Source organism: Helianthus annuus, chromosome 15 (assembly GCF_002127325.2).
Source record: "Helianthus annuus cultivar XRQ/B chromosome 15, HanXRQr2.0-SUNRISE, whole genome shotgun sequence".
NCBI classification, from domain to species: Eukaryota; Viridiplantae; Streptophyta; class Magnoliopsida; order Asterales; family Asteraceae; genus Helianthus; species Helianthus annuus.
The window spans coordinates 8,552,942-8,567,002 of record NC_035447.2 but is presented as its reverse complement, the minus strand read 5'-3'; the positions used below and the strand labels follow the sequence as shown (position 1 = coordinate 8,567,002).

Here is a 14,061-nt window from a genome sequence, read left to right as displayed (position 1 = left end):
CTACTTCTTCATAACGATTAGAGTTGATTGCATACCCGCGCCACCAGATCCGAGAAAACCCGACCGTCCAAAGATCCATTACGGTAAAATCTGGTTTGGCTCGGTTTCAAACTTCATTGTCACCACCAATATCCTTTAAATCGATGCTAATGGGAATTGAACTTGAGATCTCAACGAAAGAAACCAAATGATTATTCATTAGATCAAGTTGTCAAAACGATGTAATTTGTTTAATTGTTTTTCTACTTTCCCCTCTCTCCTCACACCACTATAAATTTGTAAAGATGTAAAATATATTTGTTCATTTATGCACATAGCAACTAATCTAGTGGTATGGTATTTTTGTTTATTTATTTTAGAGGTAAATGTCATTTTAGTTCGTGTGGTTTGAGTTATTTTACCAGTTTAGTCTAAAGGTTTCTTTTTTCACCTGTGAGTCTAAAAAGGTTTCACCGTTGCTATTTTAATCCACTGGGTTAACTTCATCTATTTTTTCTGTTAACAAGAAGGAAAATTCGGTCATTTTATATGAATTCTGTTAACTAGAAGGGCAATTCGGTCATATAAAATGACCGAATTGGCCTTCTCATTAACAAAAAAATGGATAAAGTTAACCTAGTTGACAAAAATGGTAACGGTGAAACCTTTTTAGACCCACAAGTGAAAAATGAAACCTTTGGCCTAAACTGACAAAATGACTCAAACCACAGGGACTAAAATTACATTTAACTCTTTATTTTACTATAAAAAGTGTTGTTTAGAAATAAATTAATATGCTATCTAAAACATTTGTATATGTGAACCGAAATATTCATTAAAACTAGGGGCGGCAATTCTTGACATGACCCATTAACCCGACCCGAACCCGACACAAAAAAAACAGGTTTGGGTCAACTAACACGACCCGTTTAAAAAAAACGGGTCGGGTTCAGGTTAACCCGTATTAAAAACGGGTCGGGTTCAGGTTGACCCGTATAAAAACAGGTTGACCCATTAACCCGTTTTAACTATTTAAATAAAAAATCTTTTATATTTTTGTTGTTTTTTCGGTTTCTATTTTACATGGTTATTTATAATAATATTAAATTTGACACATTATATTATTTAATTATCACACTCATACGCATCATTAAACATGTTATCAATAACCCGCTTAAAACCGAACAACTCGTTTATAAATCGTCAACTTATATCACTCATTTAAAAATATGGGTTAAGCGGGTCAGGTTCGGGTTGACCCGAATTAATATGGGTCGGGTTAGGGTTGAATTTTTTGACCCGAATAATAATATGGGTCGGGTTCGGGTTGAACATTTCAACCCACCTGTCACACCCCAACCGATGGCGGAAACATCGGGATAAGACGAACAAATTGCTCAAAACAACATAACACTAAATGTGACAATATAATTTAAATTCAATTTCATAAATTCTAAAATGTCATACATTGTTCAAATAAACAAAACAAGATTCCAACATAGTTTATTTCTAGGTGTGTTTCTAATCCACCCTAACTTGATTCTTGAATTCTTCATCTATCAACCTGCAACATGTATTAAAATAACATCAACAAAAAAATGTTGGCGAGTATACAAGTTTAATACATAGCATAAAGTAGAATAAAAGTTTAAATACTCATATCCAACACGAATGACATGATCCAAGTTACTACTTTGCCTTTCCCAATAGACTAGCGGGAGGTTAACACGTTCAACTTGTTCAATACGTTCAACTTGTTCAATACGTTCAACTTGTTCAATACGTTCAACTTGTTCAATACATTCAACTTGCATAGCATATGAGATTAACAAGTAGCAAAATGTTTCGTGTTTAAATGTGGATAGAGTGTGAATATAACAAGTTTCAAGTGTTGTGTAGTTTGAATATGGAATACATGTTGCACCCAAAGTGTTTAAAACGAAAATAGGATCGAGTAAGATTGAGAAATCCAAAAGAACGAATAGGAGTGATTAACCTAGATAATTAGAATGTCACACGTGAATGATCCAATTATTAATCCTATTGTTAATTGTTTAAACTTTAATTAATTAACTTACTAATTACTTGGGTTAAATTATAATAACACATCATTAATTAATTAAATTTTGTAAATAAATCATAGTCTTAAAATAAATCATTAATTATTTACAACTTATAAACTAAACTTATTAATATTTTATGTTATAAAAGAATTAATATAACACATTAATTATTTAGTCTTATAATTAAATTTTGTAGTTTTGGAAGAAATTCTTAACAGTAAATCAACTTCTCTAACTAACCTTTGTTGAACTTTAATTATCAATATTCTTGCATCTCAAATTCAATACGTACCATATTTTCAAAATTCCAAACCATAAAATTAATTAAAATATAATTAATAAGTATAGGAAATAAACTATGCATTAAAATTCCATGGCATTTGACTCTAATTAAGAAAATCTATTTGTGAAAATAATACATGCTAACCACTACGATGGATTTTAGTAATATATTATAGAAAATAACAAACATCCATGTTCTTGTCTAATGCAATTTAACAACAGCGACGGTTATACATATATACTCATTTTTTTTCAGTTCCTTTTCTTTGTTCTTGATAAAAAAAAAAAAACTAACAGTTTATCATTTCTAAATAGAACGAATAAACAAGAGGTTGTTTTCCCTTAGTGAACTAACATGGAAATTACATGAACAATACCAAGTGGATATCACAAAAGATCAATTGAATGAAACAAAAATATAACAACAGAAACCATACGGAATAAGGAGATATATACCGAAACGAAATGCGTTGGATGGCCGTAGTGTCTCTGGTGAGTTCCCGGTTGTTCCTCGTCTTCGAACTCCGGTGACATGCTCGGTGAACACACAATGGAAGAGGGTGATAGGGCTAGAGTATCGAACCGGTGGCGTGAACTAGGAATGTGTTCCGGCGATTCGCGGGTTTATACGAAGGAGGTTGTGAGAGTGTGTCGAAAAGGCTTGGGTGTGAGAGATGACGAGGTGGATCGATGCTATATATACACAAATCATAGAATCGAATTTTGTTAACTTTCCGAATCGAAATGGTAAGAATAATAATTATCGAAGAACCGGGACATGATTTCGTCTTTGATCGTGATTGGAACCGAAAAGGAAATGCGGAAATTATATCGACTTCCGATCAATCAGCGATCATAGGTAAAAGAAAAGGAAGGTGGTCAACTTGTTTCTTTTGGCGGCAATCTGGTTGCTTTAAATTACACTTTTCGTCCTTTATGTTTGTATCGAATTGCAATGGATAGCCTTTAACTTCAATAACTACAGTCACAGTCCTTTATTTGAAAAACTCATTACACCTTTCGTCCTTTAGCATTAACCTGGTTAAAATTTTCAGTTAACATTAGTAACATAAGGATAATTTAGTCTTTTTACCTATTACCAAATTATTTAAAAAATATTTTAATAAACATTAAACAACACAAAAACAATACCTAAAACAACAACCTGATCTAAACACTATAAGCCCTCTCTAAACAACCAGGCCATCACCACCAAACCCCATCACCACCATTTAAGAACCCTAGAAGAACAATCCTAAAATTCGATTTCTGTAAACATAGTTAGACATTAAGATGTTGGGGCTTTTGATTAGAAGATGAAGACGAGTATGTTGGTCACAAATACTTACGGCGGATTCACGGCGGAGGTTCTACTTCCATGGTTCAGATGGTGTACGAGTTTCCTGTTCCGGTGGTGTTCTGACCAACAACGTTGTTCCAGATGGTGCACCGGCGGATTCACAGTCGTGTTCTGACCAACAGCCCTGTTCCGGTGAGTTTCCTCCTCTCTCCTTGTGTTGAAGGTTTAAGCCGGCGATTAGGCCATCTCAGAGGAGATGGTTTTTAGGGGTGGTTAACAGACCGTTGGATCTGTTCAATGATTGCTCCGCCGTGGTTGTGACTTCAATGATTGCTCCGCCGCGGTTGTTTCCTTCGCTGGTGAGTTTCCTTTGCTGGTGACTTCAATGATTGTTGTTTAATGATCTCTCCCTTTTTCCTTCGCTGGTGAGTTTCCTTTGCTGAGAAGTTGTTTTTGCTTGGATCGGTTATGTGGTGGTGGTTGCACGGTGGTTGATGAAATGTACCTCAGATTTCAATAACCCCTGTGTTCCATCAGTAAAGCTGCTCCATTAGTTCGATTCAGTGGTGGTGGCTGGGGTACGGTGGTGGTGAGGCTTGATTCCGTGGTGGTGGCTGGGCTACGGTAGTGGTGGTGAGGTTGGTTGAAGATATGGGATTAGCAAGAAAGACAAGGTTTTACCAATCTACCCCTCATGTGTAAGTCACATGATTAGACATAACTTAAATTTTTAACCTAGTTAGTGGTAAAGGACGAAAAGTGTAATGAGTTTTTCAAATAAAGGACTGCGACTGTAGTTATTGAAGTTAAAGACTATCCATTGCAATTCGATACAAACATAAAGGACGAAAAGTGTAATTTTTCCCTTTTTTTTTTCATTCTCCTTTTAAATCCTAGACTTGTTTTACACTTTTGATTTATTCACAAATAGTCCTTCAACTTTATTAATTAACTAACTTATGTTATTTAAAATTACTAACTAGGTTTGTTTATGCTATTTTAAATTGCTAACAAGGTTATTTTAAAACTAACTAGATTATAACTTAATTAACTAGTTAAAAAAAAGATTTAACTTTGTAATTGTAAATTTAATTAATTTAATTAATTAAACTAATAAATAAATAAATAAATAAATAAAGGGTTAGGATCCGAATTTTAAAACGGATCGGATCTAGATATTTGTTTTTTTTTTTTTTTTTGGCGAATGTTACACCACCAACCCGTAACCCGTCAACCCATCAACCCATCAACCCGACACGATTGCCACCCCTAATTAAAACTCACTTAACGTGTGAGTTCGACTTAGGAAACTCTATGTTTTACCTCAAGTCCCCCAATGATGAAATATGTATCTCATTCTATTATTGCCTTGCACCTAGGCAACTATCAAATAATAACATACTCATAACTGAACAAATAACTCATTTTTTAACTAATAGATGCATAATTTATGCATTCATGTGTTGATACGTTAGAAAAACACGCTATTATATTACTCATCTAGCTACAGTAAAATCTAACACGATATACAATTACTCATTAATCTACTTTTAGAGTGAGAGGATTTTCATGATATCTTTTATTCAAATGGAATCATCCCAAAAATGAAAGTGTTGGATGCTTAATACTAGAAGTTGATATAGACCATTACCACATTGGTGGTGCGTGGTGTGGTCGTGAAGGGGTAGCGTCTTGTCCTCACGCTCATGAGTGAAACACTTTAGGAGAGTATGGGTAAGTGTGAGTGTGAATACTCCATAACACCCCTTAAGTGACAGTGAGTGCGATCACTTTGCATACGTGACGCTTACGTGACGTGTCTTTCATTATCAATAACACTATTACACTCCATAACACATGCTTTGTTTTCTTTTTACCTAACATGCATCTCTTTTTGTTCAAGATAATAGTATTTGTGATCTAAATGAAGAATAAAATAGACTTCCTTAATATTGAAATGGAATATGATTTAATTCAACACATATAGTTTAATCCAACGCAACCAACTTTAAAAATAAAATAAAATAAAATTATTCCAGTCATTTTTCATACTTCAAACACTTAAATTGAAGTTCTACATGTTTGGCATCCACCCATAACTTAAGAACCAAACCATAACGAGTTATTAAAGTGTTGAGTTTTCAAACATAAAAATAAAATAAAACTTGTTCGTTATAAAAAATCATTAATTTTGTATTACCATATCATGTCCACCTCAAATTTCAACCCATGTATAAACATGGTGAACCCTTCTTTGACCCATTTGGTCAACAATTTTCAATTTTCACACTTGATTCAATCTTGATAGTTTCTTGTCATTTTCTTTAATAATCACCCTTTTAACATTTTAATACTTGGAATATTATCCAAAACACTTCCAATAGAGATAACTTAATCTTAACCAACATTTAAAGTATAAAACAAGTTTAGATCGAAACACATTCTAGCTCAAATTGATAAATTTAGTTTACTCTTTTGATACAACACATACAAAGTGTTGTAGTTCCACATTTTTATTCATATTTTCAAAATAAGTCAATTTTCAATATGTAAAGACATATTAAAATAGATTTTCGTATGATTCTAATGAAAAATGTATCTCAATCAAAGTTATAGTTGATTTTCTATATTTTTTTTTATAAAATAGTGCAAATTCAAAATAATAATGGAAATTTGCATATGATAGTGCAAATTCAAAATAATAATGGAAATTTGCATATGGTATTTACGTATCCAGTCTTTAACTCTTAAGGGTGAAGGGGGCACCCCTCTAATGCAAAACTTTTTTTAACCCAATCATACGTTGCCATGTCATTTCCCCTCTATAACTTCCCTCTTGTCCAAAAACGTACGGGATGCACCCCTCTTAGAGGAATTATTTTTTTATTCAAAAAAAAAAAAAAGAAAAAAAGAAAAGTTTTCATTGGTCCCTGATTTCCATCTCTCCTTTCCTTTCATCGGTGCCTTCTTCCCGATTTTATTCCCCGATTTGGCTCCCCTCTTGGATGGCGGCACTTTCCCGCATGGCAAAATTGGTCCCCGAAGGGATTCCCCGAGGGTGCCCCAGGTGCCCTAACACGCAATCAATTTTATTCAGTCCCAAATTAAACATGCTTAACAACTTTTAAATGTTATGTCTTAACATTTCTATCTATTAGAAACATAAAATTGGGTTAACTTAAATTTTCACCATATATGAAAATAACTTATTTCTATTAAATACTTAATAAAGAGTGTACACTAATTGATGCTTCCTTTAGAATACTTCCCTTAATGATTAACCCACTCTTTTTTGTTTGAGTCAATTAATGTCTTGTAGTATTTTCTCTCCTTTGAGTTCACACACATCATTTCTCTACTTGCCTTTTTTTCATATTTAACATATAACCCATTCGTTTTTTTAATGACAAATTTGGATTATTGACATACCAGTATAATATCATCGTGTCACCAGCGAAATCACTCGATCCAGAAGGAAACTTAATAAATATGGAAAAAAACCCCTTGTGGGAATTAAACTCAGGACATATTGGTCCCAACGCTTTATCCTATCACTAAGATGCCACTAAGTTATAAAGCCATGGGCTTAGGACGTCTTGATATAATAATCGATTTGAACTGCGATTGATTCAATATGACATGTTGAATATGTTCGAGGTTGTTGTGTGTGTATTTATAATAAATTTATTAGCAAGTGATTCCTTATGTCTAAAGCTAGTAACAAATTCGAAAAGACATGATTGTTCCTTATATATATTAAATAAGACAAACAAAAAAAACTATAATAAGTCGAGATAAATTATATATATATTGTTTTCGAGTGATGATAAATAGTAACTTTATTTTTATAATAATATATAGTTTTTTATTATTTTACTATTTAATATATTATAATAGTTGGGTGAGGTTTAGATACAAAGTCAATTTTTCCTACAAAGTGTACAAAGTCATAAAACACCACAATTTCAACCATAAAACACACTCGAAATCCACAAATAACTGAGTGAAGATCACAAAAACACAAAATCCAAACCCTAACATTCCATAAAAACTTCAAACACGCTATCGTAGAACTATGAATATAAAACACAACATGATAATCTACATAAAACACACTAATGTTAGTCATTCAATAATAAAAGACTTATCATCCAAAACACAACACAAAACCCACAAATATGGCGTTTTAGTAATCATCACTTTGTTATTTGTGCGTTTTGAGTGTGTTTTATGGCTGAAATTGTGGTGTTTTATGGCTTTGTACACTTTGTAGGAAAAATGGACTTTGTAGCCAACTCCCTCCCTATAATAGTTTATTAGTATATTTACTTTTAATAACATAAATTTCTTTTTTTATAAACATATATTTCCTTTATCTTTTTTTAATTCAATAATTGTTTTTTTCTTTTTTCTTTTTTTGACATATATTAATTTATTGATTAATTTGATACTTTTTTAATAAGTTACGTTTATAACTTTTTTTATAAAAACTTAAGCACATAGTTCTGTTTGATTTCTTTCCCTTACATTCCGTTATAAGTTTTGTTAAAAACGATGTTATACTCAAAATAAAGTATTTATTTGGTATCATAAAACGGTACGATTATAAACTAAATCGTTCTAATGGTTTGACTTTATAAATAACATGCTTTATTTTCAAATCACATTTGTTTTACATTATCATGTGCTCGGTTTCGCCGCAACGCGCGATATAAAAAAAAATAGTTAATATAATTGACAAATCTGCACTTGTCTTAAAAAAATAGGAGTCAACCTAAAATAGTATATAACTATTAAACACGGCCGACGAACTGTCGATCCACTTTCTATCTAAAATAGTTATAATTAAACTAATATTATTTTAGGATAATCATGGCACATACTAGAAGCAAATAAAGTTTGGTAACGGGCAAGAATCCACCATCCATGACTCCTTCAATTTTTTTATTCAAAGTTTTTTTTTTTTTCATCGTAAGTGACGAGAGTTTGGTCATTTTTCTCAATGCTACACGCGTGACCTAATTTGGTTTTTAATAATACCGATACTGGATAAGTGATCAGAAATACCCACAACTTCTTTTTTGCATGCCCTTATTTTGTGCCTACCTTGATTGTCCACACCACCCCCGCCGGTAATATTGTCTTGTAACCTTCCCGATATCTATATATTTTCTTTTTCTTATTTGTTTGGGAGTTTGTTCGATAGTTTGTGACCACTTTGGTCGACCTCTTTCCATGAATGACACTTGAAATAAACCCATATTTGTGCGTCTATGCCAAGTGACACATTCTTCGTCATCAAAGACCCATGTTACAACCCAAGTGTGAGTTTCTATGGAAACCAATGACCACTCTGGTCTCCCCCTTCCATGAACTACACCCGAAAAGAATCTTACTTTGTTCATCTCTGCATGTGACTATTCAAATGTCGAAATCCGCTATCTGAAATTGAACACCCCGATGTTTAGGTTAGCCGTTAGGGTCTTCAAGTTCGGATAGTTTATTTCACTACATGAATCCGTATACAAAATTGCATATACAATTTTTTTTAAAAATTCTATTTGGAATATACGAGATATCTGAAATTTCAAATAAATATGTATTATTTATTAATTTTTAAAATATTTCGGATATTTGAAATATCCAAAATTCTTTAAAAATACTATCCAGATACGTAAATTTCGGATATTCGAATTTTCGAATTCGGAATTTCGGATAATTTAGGATCGATTTTGAATTCAGATTTTTCTCTTCACATCTTTAGTTTAGGTATGACTATAAAACTAAAAAAAAATTATTACAATTTAAATAAATACAGCCACATGATACTCTCTTTTTAAGAAAAAAAAACCAACATAACGGTAATGTTCCACCCTGAACCACCTTGGTGTTAGAACTTAGAACTACATCAACTGTCATTTTTGACCCATATTGGTCATAACTTCTGAAGGGGTATGGTCCCAAAAAGCCGCGCAGACCTTCCTTTAAGTTGCGTGCAGGACCATACTCCTTAATCAACAAAGCGTTCAATCCCAACCTCGCGCAGGATACTTCAGCAAGGACTGACCTCGCGCGAGGTCTAAACAAGAAAGAGCATTGATTTCAACACTTAGCATTCTGGATGAGTCTCCAACTCCTATAATCCTGCGCGGGCTACTAGCGTGCTTAGCATGGGTCGCGCAGGATCTATAGTGCATGACCACTTCAGAAGGTACAAAGATACAAGTGGCAGATGAAAAGAGCCAATCCGTATCCTCCATGCTCTGCTCAATCGTGCTCCACGATCGTCTGACGTGCAGGAGGCAAAAGGTACGTAAGGACGCCTACGTGGCACCAATCACAGGACAGACTGCCCCACGATCTCCACTTACCTGCTGATGGCAGAGGGACAACGAGGCCGACAACAGTGACACGTGGCTCCAATCACGGTGCGCCAGCACCGGAAAACTTCTAGAAGCCACTAACGGTCGACACCAGTGAGACAAGGAGCATATCCGCTACGTTGTCGCCTTCCGGCCCAAGGCCCATCAGCCCACATCCTCTACACCTCTCCGGCTATAAATAGAGACCTTAGTTCACGGGTTAATTCATTTTATTCCCTCTACTCTCACTCTTAATACTTAATTATCTCCTCAAAACAGTCGCTTATTCTCACGCCGGAGTCTGGTTAAGAGGGAAACCCCCATATTCCCCTCTTAACGAGCTAACGGTGTTCTGTTTGCAGGATTAGCCGATCATTAAGGAGCTCAGAAACCCAAGGAAGATTAACCCTTATGGTAGAAACATAAACCAAACTGATTAACCCTAAAATCAGTTACGTGTTTCTTCAGCTTCACTTTTTTATATGGGCCTACAAAACAGATAAAAATCCAGAAAATCTTAATCAATTATTTTTTTTAACATCAAATTATGTCCGTCTTTTATTCAATTTATAAATAATAATTTACATCGAGATACTCTTCCAGACCAAAACCAGACATCAACAAAAAGAGGCATCCGTTAATTTTTTAACTGACCCGTTGGAAGAGAGATCTACTTTCGACCAGCCGACATTATGGTCTTTGGATGAGTAGAAGGAAAACATGCCTGTGTTGATCTAACAGGGGTTTCCCCGCTTGTGGGCTTAGGGGGTAGTGCTTTCACGGTGGGTCAGGCTACTTCGGGTAAAGTGACCAAACACGAGAAGCGTGCCTTGACAACCAACACGTGTTTATCCCATTTGATTTTGATACTTTAGGTTTTCTGGCGCCAGAGGCTGTGTACCTACTTAGTCGAGTTCAAAGGGTCATGCATAGTAATGTTATGACCCCGAGATCTATGGACTTAGTTTTTAAAAGACTTAGTTTCGCTATTTAAAAAGGGGTAGCGGCGCAGCTTGTTGCCCGTTTACCAACTATCTCGATGTAAATGCGTGCTTAATTGACAGTAAATAAAGAATTCTTTTTTGCTGCTAAAAAAACAGAAAATCTAACTCGGTTTACCACCAATTTCTCTAAGTAATCCTGTCGAGGGTTGGTTTAAAGCGAGTTTGGTCTCGAGCTTGCCCGTGAACAGAACAAAGTATAAAACTATCCTAGAAAACCCGTGTTGGGTTCCATAACGGATCAAACTAAGAACAAATTTTAAAAAACGTATTCTAGGCTGGGACATGGTTTGTAAAATACTTAAAAGAGACCATACAGCATATCGTTGCACCCGGTTCCGTATGGACAAATCACGTGTAAGAAAGGAGAGTTATATATCGACACGGTTATACCCCTTCAATTATACGTATATGTGTATGGATGTATACATATGTGTGTGTGAGAGAAACCATTCTGTAGCACCGGGCCCTCCCCATTTTCAGTGTTACCCGACGCGCGATCGTCGACATGGAGCCCCCATGGCGCTCCAGTACGCATGGTCTTAGCAAACTTGGCAAAAACACATAATTAGTGACGGACATAACGTTAGTTTTTTTATAGAAACAACCTTAGTTACTTTGTATGTTTTTTCTATAAATAAAGAACTACCATAGCATAAAAACATGAAATATTTTTTATCATTTATAAACGAACCAAATACATACTTGGGTCACTGGCGACATGCCGACATATATAGAAATATTAATAGTTGGGTGACCTTGATAAAAAGCTTAAGTTGACGTCTTATACATTATTTCTTGCATTTAACAAACGCATACTCCTAATCTCCTATTATGCAAACGATTATTTTTGGTACCGGTACCAATACCCACTTTTTGGCATTTTCGGTATCAGATAGTCCATAGATTGGACGTCTATTTTTAATTTACATTTTGTAGATTACGGATTTGGTTTTTAGTTTTTACTGTTTGTCTGTAATACGGATAATCCATAGATTGAATGTCTATTTTTAATTTACTTTCAAATAGTAACGAGAATTTGTATTTCTAATTTTCTTATGCGAGAATAATGATTCTCTAAATATAGTTGTATTGTTTTGAAAAATAATATACACTTGTACACTTGTTAAGACTATATGTTATGGTTTAACTAAAAAGTGCATAACGCTTTGCTGTGTAAGCAGAAGGGCTTTAACTAACCCATGTTTTAACTAGTGCGTTGTGATTTAACTAAAAAAAGTGTATGACGTGACATCACATAACTGGTTAAAAACAAACTCTCCATCTCTATCTTTCACTCACCCTTGCCATCTCTCTCTGCATCACGCTCGTTAAGGAGGTAACACATCCCCTCTTGGCGCCCCACTTTAACGGTCTCGTTTTGGTGTATTACGCCATATCAAGGCGAGGTAGCGTGGAGCACCACCACACAACTGTAGAGTCTAATTACAACCACCAATAACAATAAAACAGAGTCAGAGTCCAACTACCAAGCCACTTACCAATCGCAAGTTACGTTTCACCTAACTTGATTGATTGGCTAACACTATTGATACCCAATTTTTTTTAATTAACATGTTATCATCCATTAAAAATATAATAAATAGATCAAAATTTTTATTCAACACAATATACATTTGGTTGTGGACATGATTTTTATAAGATATTGTAATGTAATAATTATTTAACAAGTATACAACAAATATCTATAATGTAAATTCAATAATTCATCAAACACGAATTTTATATGCCTCTAAAAATTGTTAAATATTTTTCACTTCATTTTTTTTTTATGAATGGGTCTTTACTCTTTTGTTGGTTTAGCTATGATTATAAAATAAAAATTATTTATAAAAAAAAATCACCCTTGGTCAAAGTTGCACTTTCTAATATGGACCCGAAAAAGCAGACAAAAATCAAGAAAATCTTACTCGATTATCACCACCACACGAGACCCTAATCTCTCTTTATCCACGCCCCACTTGACCACTATTCAGGACCAAAAACCAACCATCAAGAGATGGGCTAACTAAACTTGTCGGGTTTCGTGTTAAAGCTAGCTTGGTCCCGAGCTGGACCATTAACAAAGTAGTACTAATACAGACACAGACCCGGGCTGGCTCGTGTGGCTGTGTCGGGTTACAGAATGGACCAAAGTGACAACAGATCTTAAAAAGCTGGGACATGGTTTGTAAAACACTCAAAAGAGACCACATTATACATAGCTGGTCACAATACATGGACTTGGTCGGGCCATGGTTCGTGGTTCGGTTTTATTGGCCTAGTTCTGAATCGCCTACTTCCGAACCAGATTGGCATGTCAACCTATTTGCAGTTTTTTTTTTATTTATTTTAAAAACATACTTGTAGGCTACCTAGGTGTTTATCGAGTTTCGTTTCAGCGAACCTGACAATAAGACATAACGAGCGACAAATACAACCTTAATTTTTATTAGCAAAACACAAGCATAAGCTTAGTTACCTTGTATGTATAATCATAGGATCAAACATGTAATAATTTTTTAATAGAGTAAACTGCCATTTTGGTCCCTATGGTTTGGTCACTTTTGCCACTTTAGTCCAAAACTCAAACTTTTTGCATCTGGGTCCCTGTGGTTTCAGTTTTATTGCCATTTTGGTCCAAAAATGAAATCAGGTCATATATGTCTTATAAAATCCTGCTATTTTGTCATTTTCCGCAGGGGCAAAATGATCATTTCTTTTGTATAAATAAATATCATATTTTATAAGACAAATATGACCTGATTTGCCCCTGAGGAAAATGACAAAATTGCAGGATTTTATAAGACAAATATGATCTGATTTTATTTTTGGACCAAAATGGCAATAAAACTAAAACCACAGGGACCCAGATGCAAAAAGTTTGAGTTTTGGACTACAGTGGTAAAAGTAACCAAACCACAAGGACCAAAATGACAGTTTACTCTTTTTAATATTAATAAACGAAACTAGATACATACTTCGGTGAGGAAGCGACATATATAGAGAATAAAGAAAAATCTTTACTCGACACTATTACGTTATTTCTTGCATTTAACAAACGGATACTGCGG

General features: G+C 34.3%; 1 long non-coding RNA gene across 1 annotated transcript; it reads right to left on the bottom strand.

Moving 5' to 3' along the window:
- Positions 1-1,487: 1,487 nt before the first annotated feature.
- On the bottom strand, positions 1,488-4,432 carry LOC118487357. The gene is made up of 3 exons (XR_004881531.1): positions 3,674-4,432; positions 2,781-3,362; positions 1,488-1,543 (listed from the first exon to the last, which is right to left on the bottom strand). It is a non-coding gene; the product is annotated as an uncharacterized LOC118487357 (long non-coding RNA).
- Between the last annotated feature and the right edge of the window lie 9,629 nt (positions 4,433-14,061).